The sequence below is a fragment of the Salmo trutta genome, unplaced genomic scaffold (genome assembly GCF_901001165.1).
Source record: "Salmo trutta unplaced genomic scaffold, fSalTru1.1, whole genome shotgun sequence".
Classification (NCBI taxonomy): Eukaryota; Metazoa; Chordata; class Actinopteri; order Salmoniformes; family Salmonidae; genus Salmo; species Salmo trutta.
In genome coordinates, this window is record NW_021822716.1 from 180077 (window position 1) to 192433 (window position 12357).

The following is a 12357-nucleotide window of genomic DNA, read 5'->3' on the forward strand; positions in this document are numbered from 1 at the left end:
TATATACTATACATATCACCGTTTCCTATATACTATACATATCACCCCATCATATATACTATACATATCACCCCATCCTATATACTATACATCATATATACGATTCATATCACCCCATCCTTTATACGATACATATCACCCCATCCTATATACTATACATATCACCCCATCCTTTATACTATACATATCACCACATCATGTATACACATCCCTCCTTCCCTCCCTCTCCCCTCCCTCCCTCCCTCCCTCCCTCACTCTCTGTCATCACTCTTCACTTCCTGTCTCATTGTTTACAGATCATCTTCCATGCCATCCTGTGAGTGATGCAGTCATAGAGCCATCCTTCTCCACAGTTTCACAGTTTTGCCTTCAAAGTTCAATCATTTAGTGAAACTGCAGCACAGCACAGTTTTTTGAGGGGCTGACAGGAACCAGAGCAGTTTCCGCCAAAAGTCCTTAATCAGAATCAGAATATAAATATGAACACATGTTTTAAAACCAGAGAACACCCTGATATCTGTCCCCGTTGATTATTGTAATTTACCAGTTATTCGTTCAATAGCAGTCCACAAATGAATAGCTTTTCAAACGGGTTACTGTCATTACTACAGGGCTAGAGGGCATTTACTCTGAGGAGCGGCCTTGGATGCTTTCTCTCTACAATCCTTTTCTATTCTACAGTAAGAAAGCCTGGTCTCTGAAAGACTGGTTATGATTGGAGAAAGAAAAAGAAGATGAGCTATTTCTGTTTGTTATCAGCTCAAAGGTGAGAAAGCCACCCACCCATTCATTCATTCATTCACCCACCCATCCACCCACCCATCCACCCACCCATCCATCCACCCACCCACCCATCCACCCACCCACCCACCCACCCACCCACCCACCCATCCATCCATCCATCCATCCACCCACCCACCCACCAACCAAACCACCCATTCATCCATCCATCCATTCACCCACCCCCTCACCCACCTATCCACCCACCCACCCACCCACCCACCAACACACCCACCCACCCACCCATCCATCCATCCATCCATCCACCCACCCATTCATTCATTCATTCACCCACCCACCCACCCACCCATCCATCCATCCATCCACCCACCCACCCACCCACCAACCAAACCACCCATTCATCCATCCATCCATTCACCCACCCCCTCACCCACCTATCCACCCACCCACCCACCAACCCACCCACCCATCCACCAACCAAACCACCCACCCATCCACCCACCCACCCACCCACCCATTCACCCACCCACCCATCCACCCATCCACCCACCCACCCATCCACCAACCAAACCACCCACCCCCTCACCCACCCACCCATCCACCCACCTTCATATACTGTTCATAACTCCAATCCAATCCAATACAATGCGTGATGTATAGTGAAACCAATGAGAAAAAGAAGCAGAGCAATTGAAATATGAGGTCATCCCTGTTTCCACTGCTCTCCTCCCTCTTTCCTGTTTAGTGGTCATCCCTGTTTTCCCCTGCTCCCCTCCCCCTTTCCTCCCTACTCATCCTATCCTCTCCACACTTATTCCACTGGAGATTATTCCCATGTTCCCATTCTCTGGGCTTCATCCCTGCCCGGAGCTCTTGATAGGAGTTAATCGGGGAATGCCCATGAGTGGCGGATAATCCGAGCGGAGCGTTGGAAAAGCTATGTGTGGCATTGGGGAAAGCTATCGGGAGTCCGTGATGTGCTGTACAGGCTGGTCAGAGAATGACTTTAAAGCCCTCTGTCACACAGTCACACACATATATATATATATATATATATATATATATATATATATATATATATATAGACACAAACACATACAGTTGAAGTCGGAAGTTTACATACACCTTAGCCAATTACTTTTAAACAAAATTTTTCACAATTCCTGATACTTAATCCTAGTAAAATTTCCCTGTTTTAGGTCAGTTAGGATCACCACTTTATTTTAAGAATGTGAAATGTCAGAAAAATAATAGAGAGAATGATTTATTTCAGCTTTTATTTATTTCATCACATTCCCAGTGGGTCAGAAGTTTACATACACTCAATTAGTATTTGGTAGCGTTGCCTTTAAATTGTTTAACTTGGGTCAAACACTTTGGGTAGCCTTCCACAAGCTTCACACAATAAGTTGGGTGAATTTTGGCCCATTCCTCCTGACAGAGCTGGTGTAACTGAGTCAGGTTTGTAGGCCTCCTTGCTCGCACACGCTTTTTCAGTTCTGCCCACAAATTTTCTATAGGATTGAGGTCACGGCTTTGTGATGGCCACTCCAATACCTTGACTTTGCTGTTCTTAAGCCATTTTGCCACAACTTTGGAAGTATGCTTGGGGTCATTGTCCATTTGGAAGACCCATTTGCGACCAAACTTTAACTTCCTGACTGATGTCTTGAGATGTCGCTTCAATATATCCACATCATTTTCCTTCCACATGATGCCATCTACTTTGTGTAGTGCACCAGTCCCTCCTGCAGCAAAGCACCCCCACAACATGATGCTGCCACCTCCATGCTTCACGGTTGGGATGGTGTTCTTCGGATTGCAAGCCTCCCCCTTTTTCCTCCAAACATAATGATGGTCATTATGGCCAAACAGTTCTATTTTTGTTTCATCAAACCAGAGGACATTTCTCCAAAAAGTATGATCTTTGTCCCCATGTGCAGTTGCAAACCGTAGTCTGGCTTTTTATGGTGGTTTTGGAGCAGTGGCTTCTTCCTTGCTGAGTGTCATTTCAGATTATGTCAATATAGGACTCGTTTTACTGTGGATATAGATACTTTTGTACCTGTTTTCTCCAGCATCTTCACAAGGTCCTTTGCTGTTTTTCTGGGATTGATTTGCACTTTTCGCACCAAAGTTGGTTCATCTCTAGGAGACCGAATGCATCTCCTTCCCGAGTGGTATGACGGTGTTTATACTTGCATATTATTGTTTGTACAGATGAACGTGGTACCTTCAGGCATTTGGATATTGCTCCCAAAGATGAACCAGACTTGTGGAGGTCTAAAAAAAAAAAAATCTGAGGTTTTGGCTGATTTCTTTTGATTTTCCCATGATGTCAAGCAAAGAGGAACTGAGTTTGAAGGTAGGCCTTGGAATATATCCACAGGTACACCTCCAATTGACTCCAATGATGTTAGCCTATCAGAAGCTTCTAAAGCCATGACATCATTTTTGGAATTGTCCAAGCTGTTTAAAGGCACAGTCAACTTAGTGTATGTAATCTTCTGACCCACTGGAATTGTGATACTGTGAAATAATCTGTCTGTAAACAATTGTTGGAAAAATTACTTGTGTCATGCACAAAGTAGATGTCCTAACCGACTTGTCAAAACTATAGTTCGTTAACAAGAAATTTGTGGAGTGGTTGTAAAACGAGTTTTAATGACTCCAACCTAAGTGTGTGTAAACTTCCGACTTCAACTGTATGTAGACACAGACATACGCACACACACTCGTGTTTATGTGAACACATAGACACAAACACACATCAGCTCAACACCTCACCGAAGGCAGTATCACGTCTTTCTGCATACTGACCCACCCACCTCCACCCCACCCCACCCCTCCCTGACTGACGGTCTCTCTGATAGAGAGATGAATGAGGGGGAGGGGGGATGAATCAGAAAAATGAGAAAGAGGAGGCATATGTTTACAAAATCCATAGATCCATGGCCTCCAGTGAAATAAATCAAATCAAAATCAAATCAAATCAAATTTATTTATATAGCCCTTCGTACATCAGCTGAAATCTCAAAGTGCTGTACAGAAACCCAGCCTAAAACCCCAAACAGCAAGCAATGCATGTGAAAGAAGCACGGTGGCTGGGAAAAACTCCCTAGGAAAAACTCCTGAGAAAGGCCAAAAACCTAGGAAGAAACCTAGAGAGGAACCAGGCTATGAGGGGTGGCCAGTCCTCTTCTGGCTGTGCCGGGTGGATATTATAACAGAACATGGTCAAGATGTTAAAATGTTCGTAAATGACCAGCATGGTCAAATAATAATAATCATAGTAATTGTCGAGGGTGCAACAAGCACGTCCGGTGAACAGGTCAGGGTTCCGTAGCCGCAGGCAGAACAGTTGAAACTGGAGCAGCAGCATGGCCAGGTGGACTGGGGACAGCAAGGAGTCATCATGCCAGGTAGTCCTAGGGCTCAGGTCCTCCGAGAGAAAGAAAGAAAGAAAGAAAGAAAGAGAGAATTAGAGAGAGCATAATTACATTCACACAGGACACCGGATAAGACAAGAGAATACTCCAGATGTAACAGACTGACCCTAGCCCCCCGACACATAAACTACTGCAGCATAAATACTGGAGGCTGAGACAGGAGGGATCAGAAGACACTGTGGCCCCATCCGATGATACCCCCGGACAGGGCCAAACAGGCAGGATATAACCCCACCCACTTTGCCAAAGCACAGCCCCCACACCACTAGAGGGATATCTACAACCACCAACTTACCGTCCGAAGACAAGGCCGAGTATAGCCCACAAAGATGTCCGCCACGGCACAACCCAAGGGGGGGGGGCCAACCCAGACAGGAAGACCACGTCAGTGGCTCAACCTACTCAAGTGACGCACCCCTCCCATGGACGGCATGGAAGAACACCAGTAAGTCAGTGACTCAGCCCCTGTAAAAGGGTTAGAGGCAGAGAATCCCAGTGGGAAGAGGGGAACCGACAAGGCAGAGACAGCAAGGGTGGTTCGTTGCTCCAGCCTTTCCGTTCACCTTCACACTCCTGGGCCAGACTATACTTAATCATAGGACCTACTGAAGAGATAAGTCTTCAGTAAAGACTTAAAGGTTGAGACTGAGTCTGCGTCTCTCACATGGGTAGGCAGACCATTCCATAAAAATGGAGCTCTATAGGAGAAAGCCCTACCTCCAGCCGTTTGCTTAGAAATTCTAGGGACAATTAGGAGGCCTGCGTCTTGTGACCGTAGCGTACGTGTAGGTATGTACGGCAGGACCAAATCGGAAAGATAGGTAGGAGCAAGCCCATGTAATGCTTTGTAGGTTAGCAGTAAAACCTTGAAATCAGCCCTTGCCTTAACAGGAAGCCAGTGTAGGGAAGCTAGCACTGGAGTAATATGATCAAATTTTTTGGTTCTAGTCAGGATTCTAGCAGCCGTATTTAGCACTAACTGAAGTTTGTTTAGTGCTTTATCCGGGTAGCCGGAAAGTAGAGCATTGCAGTAGTCGAGCCTAGAAGTAACAAAAGCATGGATTAATTTTTCTGCGTCATTTTTGGACAGAAAGTTTCTGATTTTTGCAATGTTACGTAGATGGAAAAAAGCTGTCCTTGAAGCAGTCTTGATATGTTCTTCAAAAGAGAGATCAGGGTCCAGAGTAACGCCGAGGTCCTTCACAGTTTTATTTGAGACGACTGTACAACCATCCAGATTAATTGTCAGATTCAACAGAAGATCTCTTTGTTTCTTGGGACCTAGGACAAGCATCTCTGTTTTGTCCGAGTTTAAAAGTAGAAAATTTGCAGCCATCCACTTCCTTATGTCTGAAACACAGGCTTCTAGCGAGGGCAATTTTGGGGCTTCACCATGTTTCATTGAAATGTACAGCTGTGTGTCGTCCGCATAGCAGTGAAATTTAACATTATGTTTTCGAATGACATCCCCAAGAGGTAAAATATATAGTGAAAACAATAGTGGTCCTAGAACGGAACCTTGAGGAACACCGAAATTTACAATTGATTTGTCAGAGGACGAACCATTCACAGAGACAAACTGATATCTTTCCGACAGATAAGATCTAAACCAGGCCAGAACTTGTCCATGTAGACCAATTTGGGTTTCCAATCTCTCCAAAAGAATGTGGTGATCGATGGTATCAAAAGGAGGTATCAAATAGGAGATTCGCGACAGAGGACACTTCATCAAACACACACACAAATACACCGACACACACACAAATACACCGACACACACACACACACACACACACACACACACACACACACACACACAGATATTATATTGAAAGGGGCATGTAAGAGTGTATAGTGTACCTGTACCAGGGACCTGTAGATTAACCACCATAGAAAGAACACAGATAAGGAGGAAAAAAGGTGCAAAATGAATCCCAAACCTGTCAGTAGTACAGTGATGCCAGACAAGATGGCGGGCAATAGGAAGCCCATTGAAACGTTACAAAGGTTAGATATGTAGCATCAGGTTTTTTCTCCTCTTAAACACGACGTCCTCTAGATGCAGCTCGCCAAGCGGAGAAATGCAATCTCTTATCTTGTCACTCTTATTGTAGAGAGAGGCTGAGGGAGAGGCTGAGGGAGAGGCTGAGAGAGAGGATGAGAGAGAGAGAGAGAGAGAGAGAGAGAGAGAGAGAGAGAGAGAGGAGAGGCTGAAGGGAGGTTTAGCAAATCTGTCAGGAGCAGTAATCCCATTTCACACGTTTCAGTATAGAAATAGAGAGCTGTGAAGCAGAGAGGAGGAATGGGGGAGAAAGAGGGGGAGGGAGATAGTGGGTGAGAGAGAGAGAGAGAGAGAGAGAGAGAGAGAGAGAGAGAGAGAGAGAAGGGAGAATGACCCCCCCCAGATATGCACCATGTTGCTCAGTCAGTCCCAGTGTTAGATTTCCATAAGACCACACCTTCCTGCTACATGTGTATACATTGCAGTTAAAAAAACAAAATACGGATAAGAATAAGAAATTAAAGTAACAAGTAATTAAAGAGCAGCAGTAAAATAACAATAGTGAGACTATATACAGGGGGTACCGGTACAGAGTCAATGTGCAGGGGCACCGGTTAGTTGAGGTGATATGTACATTTAGGTAGAGTTATCAAAGTGACTTTGCATAGATGATAACAACAAAGAGTAGCAGCGGTGTAAAATGGGGGGGGGGGGCAGCAATGCAAATAGTCTGGGTAGCCATTTGATTAGATGTTAAGGAGTCTTATGGCTTGGGGGCAGAGGCTGTTTAGAAGCCTCTTAGACTTAAACTTGGCGCTCCGGTTCCACTTGCCGTGCGGTAGCAGAGAGAACAGTCTATGACTAAGGTGGATGGAGTTTTTGACAATTATTAGGGCCTTCCTCTGACACTGCCTGGTGTAGAGGTCCTGGATGTCAGGCAGCTTAGCCCCAGTGATGTACTGGGCCGTACGCACTACCCTCTGTAGTGCCTTGCAGTCAGTGATGCAACCAGGCATGATGCTCTTGATGGTGCAGCTGTAGAAACTTTTGAGGATCTGAGGAACCATGCCAAATCTTTTCAGTCTCCTGAGGGGGAATAGGTTTTGTCGTGCCCTCTTCACAACTGTCTTGTGCTTGGACCATGTTAGTTTGTTGGTGGTGTGGACACCAAGGAACTTGAAGCTCTCATCCTGCTCAACTGCAGCCCAGACGATGAGAATGGGGGCGTGCTCGGTCCTCTTTTTCCTGTAGTCCACAATCATCTCCTTTGTCTTGATCACGTTGAGGGAGAGGTTGTTGTCCTGGCACCACACTGCCAGTTCTCAGACCTCCTCCCTAGAGGCTGTCTCGTCGTAGTCGGTGATCAGGAATTAGCCAACTACCCCATCTTCACGACCTTGCGGGAATACGTAGCCAATGGCTGGCCGGCACAGCTCCCGTCAGAATTCCAACCAAATGCCAGGTTTGAACATGAGCTGTCATGCAGAAACGGCACGTCTGTCTCCTGGAAACTGCATCGCCATATAAAGCAGCCTCGGAGAACGAATGTTGCCCATGGCTCATGAGGGCTACCTTGCCATTGTAAAGCTGAAGCAGCGCTGGTGTGGTGGCCTTGCATCGATCATGATATCAAAGGGCTAGTACCTGACTGCTCCATGTCTTGTCAGTGGAAATATAGGCCCTCCTCCCCCACCACCACTGCAGCCACTGGCCTGGCCTTCCCATCCATGGGAACATATCCAACTGGACATCTGGGGTGAACTCTACAATGTGCCACATCACCAACTCTTCCTGGTGGTTTCGTATGACCTATATTCAAAATGAACAGAGGTCACACCTATGAGTTCTGTCACATCAGGGGCCATCATACCTTTCCTGGATGTGTTGTATTCTCACTGGGGACTGCCTACAACTCTGACCACGGACAATGGCCCTCAGCGGGTCTCAGCCGAGTTCAGCTCTTACGTCTAAAGCTTCCTGAAAAATGGACTGAGAACTCACCTAGCTCAGGGTTGTTCCTTCACTAAGTCCTTGTTGCAAACTCTGCTGCACTAAAGAGCTACTCCGCACTCCACCACTGGAGTCTCTCCTGCCAAGCTGATGTTAGGACGTCAACTAGAGTTGCCCCTACACAGACTCCGTCCCTCTATTGGCAACCCGACAGCTTCGACAGTCAACGCAGCTGTGCAAAGCCAACAGCGTAAAAGTCAAGAGAGCTACAACAAAAGAAAGAGAGCACGGCTTCCTAGAATCCAAGTGAGGGATTGGGTCAAGGTGCAACGACCACACCACTCAGACAAGCTCAGCACCTACTTGTCAACATCATGTCAAGTTCAACCTCAGCTGGGCCCAGTAATATTTCAACATACTGACGGCTCTCGCTGGCATGTCAGCCGACTGAGGAAGTTGCCACCTCCTGCATGTCCCCACTCTGCCATTGATGCAACCCTGAGTGGTTCTCTACCGGTGGCACACGCTCCCTTGTCCCCAACTGAAGTACAAGTGCCAGCCCCACAGGCACCCGTTGCTGTTGCTGTTGCTGTTGCCGTTGCTGTTGCTGCAGCACCCATTCTGCAGCCTGTAAGGACTCCCGCCCCGCTCACATTCAAGACCTAATTACCTCCAATCATGCCTAGTTTAAAAGAGGGGGGAATCTGCGTTGTGTTCAGCACTGATTGCCTGGTATAGCTTCCATGATTTCTATCATCAATTGGACAGTCTATTTTGTTGATATGTTTTTATCTTATAAACGACTAAGTGATATGATGGTTCTATATTCGTTGTATTTTGAAATGTTACTCGTTGAGAAAAACGTCAGCCTCAACTGAGAACAAGTGTTTTTTGTGTGTTTTTGTAAACATACCAGGGTTCTGTTGGTGTGGGGTTCTCTTGGTATAGGGTTCTGATGGTGTGGGGTTCTGTTGGTGTAGGGTTCTGATGGTGTGGGGTTCTGATGGTGTGGGGCTCTGTTGGTGTGAGGTTCTGTTGCTGTGGGGTTCTGTTGGTGTGAGGTTCTGTTGGTGTAGGGTTCTGTTGGTGTAGGGTTCTGTTGTTGTGGGGTTCTGTTGTTGTGGGGTCCTGTTGTTGTGGGGTTTTGATGGTGGAGGGTTCTGTTGGTGTAGGGTTCTGTTGGTATGCGGTTCTGTTGGTGTAGGGTTCTGTTGGTGTGAGGTTCTGTTGGTGTAGGGTTTTGTTGGTGTGGGGTTCTGTTGGTGTGGGGTTCTGTTGGTATGCGGTTCTGTTGGTGTAGGATTCTGTTGGTGTAGGGTTCTGTTTGTGTAGGGTTCTGTTGGTGTAGGGTTCTGTTGGTGTAGGGTTCTGTTGGTGTGTGTTTGCTCACTCTGACAGAAGGGTTTTAATTTGTCACAGCCTGAAGACCTGTCTGTTTTTAATGGCTGTCTTTCACTGCCTTTGTTTATGACCTGTGAAAACTCAGCCTCACTGTGAGTTCACTGTCTGATACACCTATGCATGCACACTCTCTCTCTCTCTCTCTCTCTCTCTCTCTCTCTCTCTCTCTCTCTCTCTCTCTCTCTCTCTCTCTCACACACACACACACACACACACACACAAACACACAAATACACGCTCACCAAACACACACTCACACTCTCTCACACATATATACAAATATACAAACACACAGACACACACACACACACACACACAGTCTCGCTCTCTCTCTCTCACCAATACACACACACACACACACACACACACACACACACACACACACACACACACACACACACACGAAAATGACATAACAATAACGAGACTATAAACAGGGAACACGGGAACCGAGTCAATCTGCCGGGGTACAGGTTAGTCGAGGTCATCTGTAAAGTGACTGTAATGTTTAATCTCACATGCACACCACACAAACACACATACTGTATACATACACGCTGGATACACACATACTGTATAATACTGTATACACATACTGTATAATACTGTATAATACTGTATACACACATACTGTATACACGCATACTGTATAATACTGTATACACACATACTGTATAATACTGTATACACACATACTGTATAATACTGTATACACACATACTGTATACACACATACTGTATAATACTGTATACACACATACAGTATAATACTGTATACACACATACTGTATAATAATGTATGCACACATACTGTATAATACTGTATGCACACAAACAGTATAATACAGTATAATACTGTATACACACATACTGTATACACACATGCTGTATAATACTGTATACACACATACAGTATAATACTGTATAATACTGTATACACACATACTGTATACACACATGCTGTATAATACTGTATACACACATACTGTATAATACTGTATACACACATACTGTATAATACTGTATACACACATACTGTATACACACATACTGTATAATACTGTCTACACACATACAGTATAATACTGTATAATACTGTATACACACATACTGTATAATAATGTATGCACACATACTGTATAATACTGTATGCACACAAACAGTATAATACTGTATAATACTGTATACACACATACTGTATACACACATGCTGTACAATACTGTATACACACATACAGTATAATACTGTATAATACTGTATACACACATACTGTATAATAATGTATGCACACATACTGTATAATACTGTATGCACACAAACAGTATAATACTGTATAATACTGTATACACGCATACTGTATAATACTGTATACACACATGCTGTATAATACTGTATACACACATACAGTATAATACTGTGTAATACCGTATACACACATAAATGAAAAACAAAACACACACAATGCAGTACATGTTCTTATAAGAGTAGAAATGAGAGTGGGTGTGGAGCTGGTGACAGCCATTAGAGTTAGGTCAGTTACAGAGGTCATGGATGTCTGGCTGCTAGCCCCTGGGGTAATGAGCACAGATTGGTTTAAATGGACTTCATTTGACTATCAAAGGTAGCTGTAATAAGGCCTGTATGAGACTGAAAAAGAGGAGAATTACTGTGATAGTGGTTATAATTAATAGAACTGATTTTAAATGACATGGACTAGATCTTTTCAAACTATGCACCCGACGTAATATCTATTCATTCCCTCTCACTTTCTCGTTCACGTTCCACCTTTTCTCCTCCCTTCTCCCCTTCTTTCGGTTTCTCTCTCCCCGAAAAGGAGGGAAGTAGAGGCAGAGCTCTCTCCCTCCCTCCTTTTCATTTACCCTTTAGAAAATAAAATACCACTCAGTTTAATACAAGTGGATTAAATATATACGTATATTTAAATATATGTTATTCCGTCACATTCTCCCCGAGCCAACATTCCAAATTAACATTCCAAAGAAACAACAGAAAGACAGTTGGGAATTCCCATCACATACTAACGATGGCCAGTTGACAATCCATAGTTTCAGACAGGACGTTCAAGATTGACGTGGAAATTGGACATCTCTCCATATCCTGAGGATGTCAGGAAACTGGCCACTAGGGGCAGCAGTGTGCGCTATTACCATCAAGCGAGCTTGGGTTTTGCAAGGATGTTGTGGACGGGGGTGGGGGAACGGAGTAATCTCATGACTAAAGATCAGAAGGTTCTGTGGTTCAGTTGTGGACAATGTTTTTATGTGTATTTTTTTTTTACCTTATAACAAACTTTAACCCTTACCTCAACCATTCAGAATGAGTCCCAAACTTTAACCCTTACCTCAACCATTCAGAATGAGTCTCAAACTTTAACCCTTACCTCAACCATTCAGAATGAGTCCCAAACTTTAACCCTTACTTCAACCATTCAGAATGAGTCTCAAACTTTAACCCTTACCTCAACCATTCAGAATGAGTCCCAAACTTTAACCCTTACTTCAACCATTCAGAATGAGTCCCAAACTTTAACCCTTACTTCAACCATTCAGAATGAGTCCCAAACTTTAACCCTTACTTCAACCATTCAGAATGAGTCCCAAACTTTAACCCTTACCTCAACCATTCAGAATGAGTCTCAAACTTTAACCCTTACCTCAACCATTCAGAATGAGTCTCAAACTTTAACCCTTACCTCAACCATTCAGAATGAGTCCCAAACTTTAACCCTTACCTCAACCATTCAGAATGAGTCTCAACCTTTAACCCTCACCTCAACCATTCAGAATGAGTCT